Raw genomic sequence first — 18,295 nt, 5'->3', positions numbered from 1 at the left:
TTGTAAAATCATAACCTAATTTGGTGTTTAATAGGCTTCTCCTTAATATCTCCTTATTATCCAACATATTCGCTTATCCAACATTCTGCTGGCCCGTTTATGTTGGATAAGTGAGACTCTACTGTATTATATTGTATGACGTTATAATATTCTTATAATGTCATGCAATATAATATTATATATACCAATATAATATTATGTGTATATCCAGTATATTATTAGCATAGCACAATATTAGTATTATATATGACTACTAGCTGTGCCCGACCACGCGTTGCTGTGGCAAAGTGGTGGTGGTATTGGTTAAAAATTGTTGTGTAATTTTTATTTGAGGTTATTTGCATTTTTTTATTAATTTTATTGTAAGTTATATTTTTATTTATTATATTTTATTATTTTCTTGTATTATTTTTAGTTATTTTCTGTTATAGTATTTTTATTGTATCAATTTTTTTGTGTTTTTAATTATTTTTAGTGTTTTTTATTATTTTTTATTTGGTTGCTAGGAGACCAAGTTGGAGGAGCTTAGCCTTCTAACTGGCAGCAATTGGATAAAAGCAGTTATTCCTCTCTCTCTAATTAGGACTTTATTTTTCTTTTCTTTTTGTTGTATCAACCTAGAGGCGTGGATGATGGGTTGTGTTGTCAAATTTCGAGGTTGGGGGGCCTGTAGTTTTGTTGTTTTGTGAGTCGCCGTGATGCCATCACTCTTTTATATATATAGATATTGTACTATACCACTATACTGCAATATTATTAGTCACCCTGCTCTTGCACGAAAGGGCAGAAAAAGCACAGATATTTGAGGCGTTGACCCTTGCGGCCTGCAAACACCCGTTTGAAGGGCATGAATCGACTTGTCCCGATGCTTTTGCAGTGGCTTGGCTGCGTGTTGTCGTTGTGGGGGAGAGAAAAGACCCAAAACACAGCGTTGATGCTTCCGTATGAAAATTGGAATAAGCTGGATGGCCATAAAACTCATGTTCTGCAGCTCTTTAACGTCTGGTATTATCGGATTTTCCATCAAATAGGTGAGGCAGGATTTACGCTGCCGATAAAAGGTGGGTGTTCATTGTAGCGACATTCGTTGTAGGATATTCTGGGGCTTTTCTGTAAACGGCGAAAGGGTTTTCTGCTTTGGGCTTCTGGGAGGAGGCCTGTTGCTTGGGATCAGCAGAAAGAATGCAGTCGGATGGTAAATTATGCAATTTCTTTCCCAGAAGGTCCTAGGCTCAGCTCAGCTTCCCCACATCGAGACCGAGAAAGATTACATTTAGGAAAACCCGAAGGAGAAGTGTTCAGCCAAGGCCACTCTGGGTTGGCTATTTATTTATTATTATTTATTTATTTGCAACATTTATATCCCACCCTTAAATATACAATCATAATAGTGTATTATTATGCCAGCCATAAAACGGGCCAGCCATAAAACTTCAATTACCCTCTGGTATGTGAGAGCCCCTATATAAATGGGCTAAAGAGAAGATTCTGGTATTCTGTACAGTTGTCGGTTTTTCTTCTCCCAGTTATGCTGTGGGTAAGTCTTCCACCAGAGAAAGCACCAAGACACACACAGGTAGATTCCAACAGGTTTTAATTGTACAGAATACCAGAACCTTCTCTTTAGCCCATTTATATAGGGGCTCTCACATACCAGAGGGTAATTGAAGTTTATGGCTGGCCCATTTTATGGCTGGCATCTGTTCTTTGTCAGCTGACCGGAGATGTCAAGGATTGGAGATCATGACACCGAGATACCAATAAAATTACATTAATTGAGGCATCAGTAGATTAAATATTCTTGAATATTTACATCAAGCTCAAATTGAAAATAAGACTGTCCAGCTCTGATCCAATCATTATTCTCATCTTCTTCAATGTAAATGTGCTTATGTATCCTTTCAATAATAATAGAGTAAAATAATACATGTAATAATAATAATAAATACAGAAAAATAATACATGTAATAATAAATAGAGTAAAATAATAAATGCAATAATAATAATAAGATCAGAGTGAAATAATAAATGTATTAATAATAATAAAAACAGAGTAAAATAAATGTAATAGTAGCAACAATAATAGAGAAAAATAATAAATGTAATAATACCAATAATAATAGAGTAAAATAATAAATGTACCATATATTCCCGAGTATAAGCTGGCCCAAATATAAGCCAACCAGGACCTCACTCGAGTATAAGCCGAGGAGGTTTTTTTTTCAGTCCTAAAAAAGGGCTGAAAAACTAGGCTTATACTTGAGTATATACAGTATATTATTATCATAGCACAATATAAGTATTATATATTACTATATTGTACTATACCACTATGCTGTAATATTATTAGTAATAATAATGTATGTAATATAAATATACAATTATAATAGGGCACTATTTTTATTATATTGTATTACATTATAATATTATTGTCAATATTATGTACATACGATATATTATTAGCGTAGCACAATATAAGCATTATATATTACTAATATATAGTATAATGTAATACAATATAATAATAATACACTATTATAATGGTATATTTATATTACATGTAATATTACTAATAATAATACAATATAGTGTTATAGCACAATGTAGCAATACATAATGCTTATATTGTGCTATACAAATAATAATATAATAATAATACACTATTATAATGGTATATTTATATTACATGTAATATTACTAATAATATTACAATATAGTGTTATAGCACAATGTAGCAATACATAATGCTTATATTGTGCTATACGAATAATATAATAATAATAATACACTATTATAATTGTATATTTATATTACATGTAATATTAATAATAATATTACAATATAATGTTATAGCACAATGCTTATATTGTGCTATACAAATAATATAATGTATTGTATGTACATATGACTTGTAAGCCGCTCTGAGTCCCCTTCGGGGTGAGAAGGGTGGGATATAAATGTTGTTAATAATAATAATAATAATAATAATAATAATAATAATAATAATAATAATATTTTACTATACCACTATGCTGTAATATTATTAGTAATAATATATGTAATATAAATATACAATTATAATAGGGTACTATTATTATTATATTGTATTACATTATACAGTAGAGTCTCACTTATCCAACACTCGCTTATCCAACATTCTGAATTATCCAACGCATTTTTGTAGTCAGTCTTTTCAATACATCGTGATATTTTGGTGCCAAGTTTGTAAATGCAGTAATTTCTACATAGCATTACTGCGTATTGAACTACTTTTTCTGTCAAATTTGTGGTATAACATGATGTTTTGGTGCTTAATTTGTAAAAGCATAACCTAATTTGATGTTTTATAGGCTTTTCCTTAATCCTTCCTTATTATCCAACATATTCGCTTATCCAACGTTCTATAATAATAATAATAATAATAATAATTAATAATAATAATATTATTATCATATTGTATTACATTATAATATTATTATCAATATTATATGTATATTCAATACATTATATTATTGTCTAAACCAACAGTACATGTCTTCCCAAGGTAATTTAAAATACTTAGAAAAGCATGTGCTTTATGTGCAATACCCATATTGGGTCTAATGTGCCATCATATCTAATGCATACCTGTCATTCTTATCATAACCAGGGCAAGGCATGACAGGAGTTTGATTCAAATGTGTCTTATAGGCTGTGTGTTTTTCCAGCCTTATTTGGAAAGTCAGCAACAGATGCTAAAAGTCGGATGCCAGGTTAAACAGAGGTAAATGGAGGAAGTTCCAAAGAGCCCGTCCCTAGTCTGGCAGAGGAACTGCTTGCTCATGAATTCCTCAGAAAACAGAATCGGCCGATGCCTTTTTGCACACATTGCCTTCCAGCTCCAACTTCCTCCTCGAAGCTTCTCCACGGGCCGAGCCGAATGCAAAAGCAAAGGCTTCCTGAATGATAACCAACTCACATTTTAACCGAGGGTTTTCAGATGCATAGATTTTACAAATAAAACCATGGTTGGGTTTGCGGATGACTCGGACATCTAGAAATGGCAGTTTCCCTTCATTTTCCATGGCAGGCAGAGATGTGGGCGAAATGTCAGGACAGAATGATTCTGGAACATGGCCTTACAGGCTGGAAAACTCACAGCAACCCAGTGATTCCAGCCATTAAAACCTTCGACAACACAAAGTGTATTATTATTATTATTATTATTATTATTATTATTATTATTATTATTTTGACACAAAGACAGAGTATGACACAGCAAACGACATAGTTGTGACTTCGTTTGTAGTCCATCTGTGCGATTTTCTTTCAGCAGCTGAGGATATGGTCAATAGTTTTGTCGGCTTCCTTGCATAGTCTCCGTTTTGGGTCATTAGCTGATTTTCGATCTTGGCCTTAATTGCATTTGTCCTGATGTCTTGCTCCTGGGCTGCAAGGATGAGGCCTTCTGTCTCCTTCTTCAGGGTCCCATTGGTGAGCCAGAGCCAGGTCTTCTCCTTATCAGTTTTTCTTTCAATTTTGTCAAGGAACTTTCCATGCAATGCTTTGTTGTGCCAGCTGTCAGCTCTAGTTGGTAGTGCGGTTTTCTTGTACTGATTCTACTCTAGTTTGTAGTGCGGGTTTCTTGTACTGATTCCGCTCTAGTTTGTAGTGCGGTTTTCTTGTACTGATTCCGCTCTAGTTTGTAGTGTGGTTTTCTTGTATTGATTCCGCTCTAGTTTGTAGTGCGGGTTTCTTGTACTGATTCCGCTCTAGTTTGTAGTGCGGGTTTCTTGTACTGCTTCTGCTCTAGTTTGTAGTGCGGGTTTCTTGTACTGATTCCGCTGTAGTTTGTAGTGCGATTTCTTGTACTGATTCTGCTCTAGTTTGTAGTGCAGTTTTCTTCTACTGATTCTTTGTCTGCTGTGCTTTGAGGAGTTTCTGATTTTTGACTTCAGTCAAAGCAGGTTCTTCACTTTCCTTTACATATTCTGCCAGGGCATGTTCTTCTTCTGTGACTTCTTGTTTTACTTGTAAGAATCCTCTGCCACTAGATCTTCTAGGCAGATATAGCCGGTCAACATCACTGTGAGGATGAAGTGAATGATGAATAGTCAGTTTTCTTGTTTTTCTGTCCAAATTGTCCAGTGTGATGTATAATGATGATAATAATATTAATAAGATGTTGACTGCAGAATTGCATCGGAAGACATACAGATTCCCGGAGAGGTGTAACTGGGAGAAAGGCATTTGTAGCATTAGTATTTTGTAACCTTAGGGTGTGGATTTAATACAGTGACATCCAGCTCTATGATTCTATGGACCTGTGATCCATTTACTTGACAGAAAAGCTCCTGAGTTCTAGACAGGAACCCAACAATCCCTGTCGAAAGGCATTGATCCTGGGATCTTCAACCCATAAAGTTGTTGTTTCCTTACACTAGAAAGCACGATCGTAGCCCTTGGTTCCAGTAGGATTATGGGAAGCTAGCCATGGGTTTGTCCCTTAATGGCAACTTTGCATGGCTTCAGACACTACTATTTTCCCACATTATATCGCGAAGCCTAGTTCTCAGGATTCTTCGGCTCAAGAACGTGGGAAGCGGTCTTGTCGCAAGTCGAACCCTTTGCCCTCCTTGCTCTCTACTTATCTTGCAATGTAAACCAATCTGAGTCTTTCTTGCCTATCCAAACTCTTGGGATGACCCTGGGGTGTTGTGGCTGCGATGGTGAAATCGGTCTCTTTGTCCTTCGTAGGAAACTATAGGCAGGCGGAAAGTTTCCTCCTTTTTTTCTGGAGCGGCGTCCAAGCTTTTCCGTCAAGAGAGCTGGCCAAAAGCTTATCGATGTAGATAATTAAATGCCGCGGCTCTCGCGTGTGCTATTAAATGTGGTTGGGTAATCGGATGCCGCCAGAAAGCGGGCCGTTTGAGAACCGTGTCCTGGAGCATTGGGAAAGTTACGGTCACTTAGAGTTGTGGTCCGGGCAAGTAACTTTTTCACGCCTCAGGGATCTTCTGTATTAGAGATAATGAAATGCTATATCTTTCGCATCCTTTCTTGCGTTCTCTCACTCTCTTCGAGTCCGTCCCTAGCGCCGCTCAATCAGTACAAGAAAACCGAACTACAAACTAGAGCGGAATCAGTACAAGAAAATGTTGCATGGCTTTGTAATTGGATATTGCCCCAACGGAGTCATATTTTGGGGCTTGGCGTGGGAGCCGCTGTTGCAAGGAAGCTTCGGTTGGTGGTTAGAACGCTGGGTCAGCGGAGTTTTTAATTTACCAGCCGGCCGAATTGCCTTCGGAAGCTGTCCAGTTTCCAGGCCCGGTTTGGGAAGCCTTTTGGGAGCCAGACCAAAATGTGGTACAAGGATAGGATGCTCATCTACATATATACAAATGTAATATAAATTTAGTGTAAACACAAGGTTGCCCTGTTACTATAGACTCAATTGTAATACAAGATAGAATAATGATTAACAAAATGACTATCTATATATATAAAAAAGGGTAATGGTATCACGGCACCGGACAAAACAACTAAACTAAATGCCCCACAACCTCGAAAGTTGACAGCACAACCTCTCATCCACGCCTCTACGTTCATACAACAAAAAGAAAATTAAAATTAAGTCCTATCCACAGCAACGCGCGGCCAGGCATAGCTATCTATATATATAAAAGGGTAATGGAATCACGGCACCGGACAAAACAACTAAACTAAATGCCCCACAACCTCGAAAATTGACAGCACAACCTCTCATCCACGCCTCTAGGTTCATACAACAAAAAGAAAAGAAAAAATTAAGTCCTAGCCACAGCAACGCGTGGCCAGGCATAGCTATCTATATATATATAAAAGGGTAATGGAATCACGGCACCGGACAAAACAACTAAACTAAATGCCCCACAACCTCGAAAATTGACAGCACAACATCTCATCCACGCCTCTAGGTTTATACAACAAAAAGAAAAGAAAAAATTAAGTCCTAGCCACAGCAACGCGTGGCCAGGCATAGCTATCTATATATAAAAAAGGGTAATGGAATCACGGCACCGGACAAAACAACTAAACTAAATGCCCCACAACCTCGAAAATTGACAGCACAACCTCTCATCCACGCATCTAGGTTCAAACAACAAAAAGAAAAGAAAAAATTAAGTCCTAGCCACAGCAACGCGTGGCCAGGCATAGCTATCTATATATATAAAAGGGTAATGGAATCACGGCACTGGACAAAACAACTAAACTAAACGCCCCACAACCTCGAAAATTGACAGCACAACCTCTCATCCACGCCTCTACGTTCATACAACAAAAAGAAAAGAAAAATTAAGTCCTAGCCACAGCAATGTGTGGCCGGGCACAGCTAGTCTTCTATATATATAAAAGGAGATGGCATCGCTCCACCGGGCAAAACAACAAAACTAAAGGCCCCCCAACCTAGAAAATTGACAACACAACCTCTCATCCACGTCTCTATGTTCTTACAAACAAACTACACATCCCTAGTAGAAAACGGCCAGGCTTTGAAGCAGCGAGGCTATTCACTGCAATTCCAATTGGCCACAGCAACGCGTGGCAGGGCACAGCTAGTATATATATAAAATGTGTTTTTCCCATGGAGTAAACAACAAAACCACTGAACCAAAATACACCAAATTTGGCCGCAAAAGTCATAGTCATCCAATCTATGTCTTTCAATACCCCCCCCCCTGAAATATAAAGTCCAAATTACAGAGGATGAGGAAGAGCCTTTCTCCCCCTTGCTGCCAGTTAGAAGGGTAGGCTCCGCCCCCTTTGTGTCCTAGCAACCCACTCAGCCCAGGGGACAGGCAGAGTTAGGCCTCACTTAGACCTCTTCCACACTGCCTATAATATACAGATTATCTGATTTCGACTGGATTATAACCCAGATTTCTGGAACAACCAGAAATATTTTATATTCACAAGTTTTAGGAAATAACATATACTAACTACCACCAATTCCTCAATATTTTATTTCTAATACCACCACACTTCGCCACAGCAACGCGTGGCCTGGCACAGCTAGTCATATTGTGAATCTTCTTGGGCCACTTCTGACCCAGGAAAGACCTTTTCTTAACAACAGAAAGAGAGAAGAAGTCACTTCCTTTTTTCGAAAAGGCCTTTCTGGGCTTAATATTAATATTAATAGTTATTCTGGGACCCTAAGCTGAGTCTGAGAGAGGTCTGCTTTCCCATGACATCTGATGTGTAGCGATGTGTGTTAATAATAATATTAATAACAATAGTTTTCTGGGACCCTAAGCTGAGTCTGAGAGAGGTCTGCTTCCCCATGATATCTGTTGTGTACCAATGGGTGTTGTTGTTGTTGTTGTTGTTGTTATTCTGGGACACTAAGCTGGGTCTGAGAGAGGGCTACTTCCCTGTAACATCTGATGTGTTCCAATGGGTATTATTATTATTATTATTATTATTATTAATAATAATAATAATAGTTATTCTGGGACCCTAAGCTGAGTCTGAGAGAGGTCTGCTTCCCTGTGACATCTGATGTGTGCCAATGAGTGTTAATATTAATAACAATGGGACCCTAAGCTGAGTCTGAGAGAGGTCTGTGACATCTGATGTGTGCCAATGGGTGTTAATATTATTATTATTAATATTAATTATATTAATATAATTATTACCAATAATTAATATTAATTATATTAATATAATTATTACTATTAATAGATACTCTGGGACCCTAAGCTGAGTCTGAGAGAGGTCTGCTTCCCTGTGACATCTGATGTGTACTAATGGGTCTTAATATCAATATTAATAGTTATTTTGGGACCCTAAGCTGAGTCTGAGAGTAGTTTGCTTCCCCATGACATCTGATGTGTACCAATGGGTGTTAATAATGATAATGATAATAATAATAATAATATTAATAACAATAGTTATTCTAGGACCCTAAGCTGAGTCTGAGAGAGGTCTGCTTCCCCATGACATCTAATGTGTACTGTTGGGTCTTAATATCAATATTAATACTTATTCTGGGACCCTAAGCTGAGTCTGAGAGAGGTCTGCTTCCCTGTGACATCTGATGTGTACTAATGGGTCTTAATATCAATATTAATAGTTATTTTGGGACCCTAAGCTGAGTATGAGAGAGGTCTGCTTCCCCATGACATCTGATGTGTGCCAATGGGCGTTATATTAATATTAATAATAATACATCACACAGTCCTAAACACTTGAGAAACCTGTTATTAATATTAATAACAATAGTTATTCTAGGATCCTAAGCTGAGTCTGAGAGAGGTCTGCTCCCCATGACATCTGATGTGTACCAATGGGTGTTAATAATAATAATAATAATAATAATAACAACAAGAACAACAACAGCAATAGTTTTCTGGGACCCTAAGCTGAGTTTGAGAGAGGTCTGCTTCCTCATGACATCTGATGTGTAGCGTTGGGTGTTAATAATAATATTAATAACAATAGTTTTCTGGGACCCTAAGCTGAGTCTGAGAGAGGTCTGCTTCCCCATGACATCTAATGTGTGCCAATGGGTCTTAATATTAATAGTTATTCTGGGACCCTAAGCTGAGTCTGAGAGAGGTCTGCTTCCCCATGACATCTGATGTGTACCAATGTGTCTTAATAATTATTATTATTCTGGAACCCTAAGCTGAGTCTGAGAGTAGTTTGCTTCCCCATGACATCTGATGTGTACCAATGGGTGTTAATAATAATAATAATGATAATAATAATAATAATATTAATAACAATAGTTATTCTAGGACCCTAAGCTGAGTCTGAGAGAGGTCTGCTTCCCCATGACATCTAATGTGTACTGTTGGGTCTTAATATCAATATTAATACTTATTCTGGGACCCTAAGCTGAGTCTGAGAGAGGTCAGCCTCCCTGTGGCATCTGATGTGTGCAAATGGGTCTTAATATTAATATTAATAGTTATTCTGGGACCCTAAGCTGAGTCTGAGAGAGGTCTGCTTCCCCATGACATCTAATGTGTACTGTTGGGTCTTAATATCAATATTAATACTTATTCTGGGACCCTAAGCTGAGTCTGAGAGAGGTCAGCCTCCCTGTGGCATCTGATGTGTGCAAATGGGTCTTAATATTAATATTAATAGTTATTCTGGGACCCTAAGCTGAGTCTGAGAGAGGTCTGCTTCCCCATGATATCTGATGTGTACCATTGGGTCTTAATATTAATATTAATAGTTATTCTGGGACCCTAAGCTGAGTCTGAGAGAGGTCTGCTTTCCCATGACATCTGTACCAATGGGTGTTAATAATAATTGTTATTCTGGGACCCCAAGCTGAGTCTGAGAGAGGTCTGCTTCCCCATGACATCTGATGTGTACCAATGGGTCTTAATATTAATAGTTATTCTGGGACCCTAAGCTGAGTCTGAGAGAGGTTTGCATCCCCATGTCATCTGATGAGTACCAATGGGTGTTAATAATAATATTAATATTAATCAGACCCTATGGGTGTTAATAATAATATTAATAACAATAGTTATTCTGGGACCCTAAGCTGAGTCTGAGAGAGGTCTGCTTCCTCATGACATCTGATGTGTACCAATGGGTCTTAATATTAATAGTTTTTCTGGGACCCTAAGCTGAGTCTGAGAGAGGTTTGCATCCCCATGTCATCTGATGAGTACCAATGGGTGTTAATAATAATATTAATATTAATCAGACCCTATGGGTGTTAATAATAATATTAATAACAATAGTTATTCTGGGACCCTAAGCTGAGTCTGAGAGAGGTCTGCTTCCTCATGACATCTGATGTGTACCAATGGGTCTTAATATTAACATTAATAACAATAGTTATTCTGGGACCCTAAGCTGAGTCTGAGAGAGGTCTGCTTCCTCATGACATCTGATGTGTACCAATGGGTCTTAATATTAATATTAATAACAATAGTTATTCTGGGACCCTAAGCTGAGTCTGAGAGAGGTCTGCTTCCTCATGACATCTGATGTGTACCAATGGGTCTTAATATTAATATTAATAACAATAGTTATTCTGGGACCCTAAGCTGAGTCTGAGAGAGGTCTGCTTCCTCATGACATCTGATGTGTACCAATGGGTCTTAATATTAATATTAATAACAATAGTTATTCTGGGACCCTAAGCTGAGTCTGAGAGAGGTCTGCTTCCCCATGATATCTGATGTGTACCAATGGGTCTTAATATTAATATTAATAACAATAGTTATTCTGGGACCCTAAGCTGAGTCTGAGAGAGGTCTGCTTCCCCATGATATCTGATGTGTACCAATGGGTCTTAATATTAATATTAATAGTTATTCTGGGACCCTAAGCTGAGTCTGAGAGAGGTCTGCTTCCCCATGATATCTGATGTGTACCATTGGGTCTTAATATTAATATTAATAGTTATTTTGGGACCCTAAGCTGAGTCTGAGAGAGGTGCTTTCTTTGTCTATATGCCATTATAGTTGTTGTTTGCTTATAATTCCCTTTTCTAGGCCTGGAAGCCTCAAGATAATGCCGAAAAAGGGTGGGAAGGCTTGTTTCTCTCTCTCTTTCTCTGTCTCCCCCTTATATTGATTTTTTTCTCCCCGTCATAATAAGTTACCCTTCGTAAAGCCGTAAGTAAGAGCAGCTCCGTAACAGCGGCGCTGACGGGAATCGCCGGCTCTCTCTTTCCTAGCAAAAGCTGTTAGAAACTTGGGGAAAGGAGGGAGCAGCACCTCCCATTAAACACCGGCCTCTCGGGAGGTTTTGAACGATAACATCATGGTGGGGGGAAAAAAACCATAGTTTTTGGCATTTGGATTGATTAGGGTCTGTGTGTTTCTAGCCGGAAAAATTGAGGGGGAAAAAAAAAGGTTTTTCCTAGGTGCTGGGAGTTCCAGAAGCATTCTCTCCTGACATTTTGCCCACATCTATGGCGGGCATCCTCGGAGGTTGTGAGGTCTATTAGAAACTGGGCAAATGGAGTTTATATACTGTATATCAGGGGTCCTCAAACTTTTTAAGCCGAGGGCCAGTCCACAATCCTTCAGACTGTTGAGGGGCCGGATTATCATTTGAAAAAAAATACAAACAAATTCCGATGCACACTGCATATGTCTTATTTGTAGTGCAAAAACAACAACAACAACAAGAAGAACAATGAAAAAACAATACAATATTTAAAAATAAAAACAATTTTAACCAACATACATTGATCAGGATTTCAATGGGAAGTGTGGTCCTGCTTCTGGCCAATGAGATACTCAAGTTAATTAGGGTTGTTGTTGTTGTTGTTGTTGTTGTGTGCCTTCAAGTCATTTCAGACTTTGGGTGAGCCTAAGTCTAAAATGTATTTATTTATTTATGATTTATTTACTACATTTGTATCACACCCTTCTCACCCCAAAGGGGACTCAGAGTGGCTTACAAATTATATGTACATACAATATATTATATTATTAGCATAGCACAATATTAGCATTATATATTACTATATTGAACTATACCACTATACTGTAATAATATTAGTAATATTATATGTAATATAGAATATAATATTATTATATGATATTATTATTAGTGTTATACTGTATTACATTATAATATTATTATCAATATTATATGTATATACAATATATTATATTATAAAACTGAGGGTGGGGGCCAGGTAAATGACCTCGGAGGGCCGCATCCGGCCCCCGGGCCTTAGTTTGGGGACCCCTGCTGTATATACTCGAGTATAAGCCTAGTTTTTCAGCTTTTTTTAAAGATTGAAAAAGCTCCCCTCGGCTTATACTCGGGTGAGGGTCCTGGTTGGCTTATATTTGGGTCAGCTTATACTCGAGAATATATGGTCCATTTATTATTTTTCTCTATTATTATTGGTATTATTTATTTATTTATTTTATTTCCAGAATTTATACCCCGCCCTTCTCACCCGGGGGGACTCAGGGCGGCTTACACAGTTGGCAACATTTAATGCCAAGAACATAATAATAAAACAAAAAACAGTACATATAATCAATTAAAACTATAAAAATACATCATTAAAATACATTATAAAAATTAAAACATATGTAAATTAGATCCATTTGTTATTACATTTATTATTTTTCTCTATTATTGTTGCTCCTATTACATTAATTTTACTTTATTATTATTATTATTAATACAGTAGAGTCTCACTTATCCAACATAAACGGGCCGGCAGAATGTTGGATAAGCGAATATGTTGGATAATAAGGAGGCATTAAGGAAAAGCCTATTAAACATCAAATTAGGTTATGATTTTACAAATTAAGCACCAAAACATCATGTTAGACAACAAATTTGGCAGAAAAAGTAGTTCAATACGCAGTAATGCTATGTAGTAATTACTGTATTTATGAATTTAGCACCAAAATATCACAATATATTGAAAACATTGACTACAAAAATGCGTTGGATAATCCAGAATGTTGGATAAGCGAGTGTTGGATAAGTGAGACTCTACTGTAATAATAATAATAATAATAATAATAATAATAATAATAATAATAATACATTTATTATGTCACTCTAATCTTATTATTACATTTATTATTTTACTGTATTTATTATTACAGTTATTATTTTCCTGTATTTTTTATTATTATTATTACATGTATTATTTTACTCTACTATTATTAAAAGGAAACATAAGCACATTTACATTGAAGAAGATGAGGATAATGATTTAATCAGAGTTGGACAGTTTTATCTTAAATTTGAGCTTGATGTAAATATTCAAAAACATTTCACCTAGCGATGCCTCAATTAATGTAATTTTATTGGTATCTATTTTTATTTCTGAAATTTACCACTCTCGGCTTATACTGGAGTCAATGTTTTCCCAGTTTTTTTGTGGTAAAATCAGGTGCCTCGGCTCATATTCGGGTCAACTTATACTCGAGTATATACGGTATCAGTCTTGGCCTCCCAACAAAGGATTCCCCCAGGCAGGAAGCAGCCGGGCTTTGAAGCTGCAAGGCTACCCAATGCTAATCAAGCGGGCCAATTGCCTCAAACAGACAAGAGTTCTTTCTCCTACCCTGGACATCATTCCACAGATATATAAACCCCACTGGAAAATTCATTATTATTATTATTATTATTATTATTATTATTATATTACATATTTATTTATTTGCTACATTTATATGCCACCCTTCTTACCCCGAAGGGGAATCAGAGTAGCTTACAAATAAAATTTACAGACAATATTATATTAGCATAGTACAATACTGGTAATAAATTACTATATTGTACTGTATCAATATATTGTAATATTATTAGTAATACTACATTTAAAATATAATATATACATTAAAATTATTATATTGTATTGTTAGTATTATATTGTATTACAATATAATATTATGAATATTATATGTATATACAATGTGTTATAATTATTATATATTATTGTAAATTATATATATATATATATATATATATATATACACACACATATATATTACATAGGAATATCCATTATTATAATACTACATAGGAATATTTATTATTATTATTATGGCATATTATTATTGTATTACATAGGAACATTCATTATTATTATAATACTACATAGGAATATTTATTATTATTATTAAGGCATATTATTATATTACCTAGGAATATTCATTATTATAATACTACATAGGAATTATTGTTGTTATTGTTAAGGCATATTATTATATTACATAGGAATATTCATTAGTATTATAATACTACATAGAAATTATTATTATTATGGCATATTATATTACATAGGAGTATTATTATTATAATACTACATAGGAATTATTATTATTATGCAATATTTATTATTCTGTGTTGTTGAAGGCTTTCATGGCTGGAATCACTGGGTTTGCAATATACCTCACAACCTCTTAGGATGCCTGCCATAGATGTGGGCGAAATGTCAGGAGAGGATGCTTCTGGAATATTTTCTTATTATTAAGGCATATTATTATTATGTTACATAGGAATATTCATTATTATTATTGTACCACATAGGAATATTTAGTATTATTATTAAGTCATATTATTATTATGTTACATAGGAATATTCATTATTATTATTATACCACATAGGAATATTTATTATTGTTATTAAGTCATATTATTATTGTGTTACATAGGAATATTCATTATTATTATTATACCACATAGGAATATTTATTTTTATTATTAAGGCATATTATTATTATATTACATAGGAATATTCATTATTATTATAATACTACATAGGAATTATTATTATTATTATTATTATTATTATTATTATTATTATTATTATTATGGAATATTTATTATTCTGTGTTGTCGAAGGCTTTCGTGGCAGGAATCGCTGGGTTTCCAATATACCTCAAACCTCTGAGGATGCCTGCTCTAGATGTGGGCGAAACGTCAGGAGAGGATGCTTCTGGAATATTTTCTTATTATTAAGGCATATTATTATGTTACATAGGAATATTCATTATGATTATTATACCACATAGGAATATTTTTTATTATTATTATTATTATTATTATTATTATTATTAGGGCACATTATTATTATATGAAATAGAAATATTAATTATTATTATAATAATCTCTTCTCAAGTGTTTTATAATGATTGTGATTTTTTAATGCCTTTTAAATTTATTTGTGTGTTTTTGTATTTGATATTATTGTATGTTGATTTTATATCTGTAAGCCGTCCCGAGTCCCTCTGGGGAGATGGTGGTGGGGTACAAAAATAAAATAATAATAATAATAATTATTATTATTATACTACATAGGAATTATTATTATTATTATTATTATGGAATATTTATTAGTATATGTTGTCGAAGGCTGTCATGGCTGGAATCGCTGGGTTTCCAATATACCTCACAACCTCTGAGGATGCCTGCCGTAGATGTGGGCGAAACGTCAGGAGAGAATGCTTCCGGAACACGGCCAGACAGCCCGGAAAACACAGCAACCCAGTGATTCCGGCAATGAAAGCCTTCGACAACACATAATAATAAATATTCCATAATAATAATTATAATAATTATAATAATAATAATATAGTGTCATACAATTAAAATAATAATAATAATAATAATAATAATAATAATGATAATGATAATAATAATAATACAGCCAGCAGAGTGTCTGCTGTGGACTCATCTTGTTGTGTTTCAAATAATAATGATAATGATGATGATAGTAATAAATATGCCTATGTAGTATTATAATAATAACGAATATTCCTATGTAATATAATAATGATATAATAATAAGCAAAGAGAGAAGGTATATAAACGGAGAGCCAAAAGAAAAAGCCACAAGGTTAGTCTTACTATAAGAGACTCTGGAGTATTGTAGAGAGGGACATCCCGCTTGTCTCTAAAAAGCCCCGACTGACACTTTTAAGCAGCTAATATTTTACTGGAGTTTTTATGGCGTCATAAAAAGGGACAGCTCTGCTCGTAAAAGGACAAGTTAGTGGAACCGAGTGGAAGAATTTACAGCTTTCCCACCTTTTCAATCAGGAGTGGAGGAAGCTTGTGGCTTTTTTAAAGCTGGTGGACTGCAACTCCCTTGAGTCCCAGCGAAAAATGTGATGGAAAATATGATTATTATTTGCGTTGAGGCTGGGTGGCCATCTGTCTGGGATGCTTTGCTTGTGCTTTTGGTGCACAAAGGCAGAAAGGGGTTGGACTAAATGGCCCAAGGAGTCTCTTCCAACCCTCTTCATTATTTTCATTATGATTGTTATAATGATGATGATGATGATTAGCATTGAGGCTGGGTGGCCATCTGCCTGGGGTGCTTTGCTTGTGCTTTTGGTGCACAAAGGCAGAAGGGGATTGGCTTAAATGGCCCGAGGAGTCTCTTCCAACCCTCTTTTTTATTATTATTATTATTATTATTATTATTATTATTATTATTATTGCTCAGTAGCCAACTAAATGGCCCAAGGAGTCTCTTCCAACCCTCTTTATTATTTTCATTATGATTGTTATAATGATGATGATGATGATTAGCATTGAGGCTGGGTGGCCATCTGTCTGGGGTGCTTTGCTTGTGCTTTTGGTGCACAAAGGCAGAAGGGGATTGGCATAAATGGCCCGAGGAGTCTCTTCCAACCCTCATTATTATTATTATTATTATTATTATTATTATTATTATTATTATTATTGCTCAGTAGCCAACTAAATGGCCCAAGGAGTCTCTTCCAACCCTCTTTATTATTATTATTATTATTATTATTATTATTATTATTATTATTATTATTATTATTGCTCAGTAGCCAACTAAATGGCCCAAGGAGTCTCTTCCAACCCTCTTGATTATTATTATTATTATTATTATTGCTCAGTAGCCAACTAAATGGCCCAAGGGGTCTCTGCCAACCCTCTTTATTATTGTTGTTGTTGTTGTTGTTCAGTAGCCAACTAAATGGCCCAAGGGGTCTCTGCCAACCCTCTTTATTATTATTATTATTATTATTATTATTATTATTATTATTATTATTGTTCAGTAGCCAACTAAATGGCCCAAGGGGTCTCTTCCAACCCTCATTATTACTAATATTATTATTGCTCAGTAGCCAACTATATGGCCCAAGGGGTCTCTTCCAACCCTCTGTTATTATTATTATTATTGCTCAGTAGCCAACTAAATGGCCCAGGTAGTCTCTTCCAACCCTCTTGATTGTTGTTGTTGTAGTTGTTGTCGTTGTTGTTGTTGCTCAGTAGCCAACTAAATGGCCCAAGGGGTCTCTTCCAACCCTCTTGATGATGATGATGATGGTTATTATTATTATTATTATTATTATTGCTCAGTAGCCAAGTAAATGGCCCAAGGGGTCTCTTCCAACCCTCTTTATTATTGTTGTTGTTGTTGTTGTTGTTATTATTGTTGTTGTTGTTGTTGTTGTTGTTGTTATTATTATTATTATTATTATTACTCAGTAGCCAACTAAATGTCCCAAGGGGTCTCTTCCAACCCTCTTGATGATGATGATGATGATGATGATGATGGTTATTATTATTATTATTATTATTATTATTATTATTATTATTATTATTATTGCTCAGTAGCCAAGTAAATGCCCAAGGGGTCTCTTCCAACCCTCTTTATTATTATTGTTGTTGTTGTTGTTATTATTATTATTATTATTATTATTATTACTCAGTAGCCAACTAAATGTCCCAAGGGGTCTCTTCCAAACCTCTTTATTATTATTATTATTATTATTATTACCAAAAGGCGGAAGATTTATACGATCTGAAGAGAAACCAGAGTATTTATATATAA

At 35.2% G+C, this 18,295-nt stretch overlaps 1 protein-coding gene across 2 annotated transcripts in view; it reads left to right on the top strand.

The window, feature by feature from the left end:
• Positions 1-18,295, top strand: part of sbno2 (strawberry notch homolog 2) — a 131,104-nt gene that overhangs the window by 15,800 nt on the left and 97,009 nt on the right. The window lies entirely within an intron of this gene.

Source organism: Anolis carolinensis, unplaced genomic scaffold (genome assembly GCF_035594765.1).
Source record: "Anolis carolinensis isolate JA03-04 unplaced genomic scaffold, rAnoCar3.1.pri scaffold_7, whole genome shotgun sequence".
Classification (NCBI taxonomy): Eukaryota; Metazoa; Chordata; class Lepidosauria; order Squamata; family Dactyloidae; genus Anolis; species Anolis carolinensis.
This window is presented reverse-complemented; position numbering and strand designations above follow the sequence as displayed.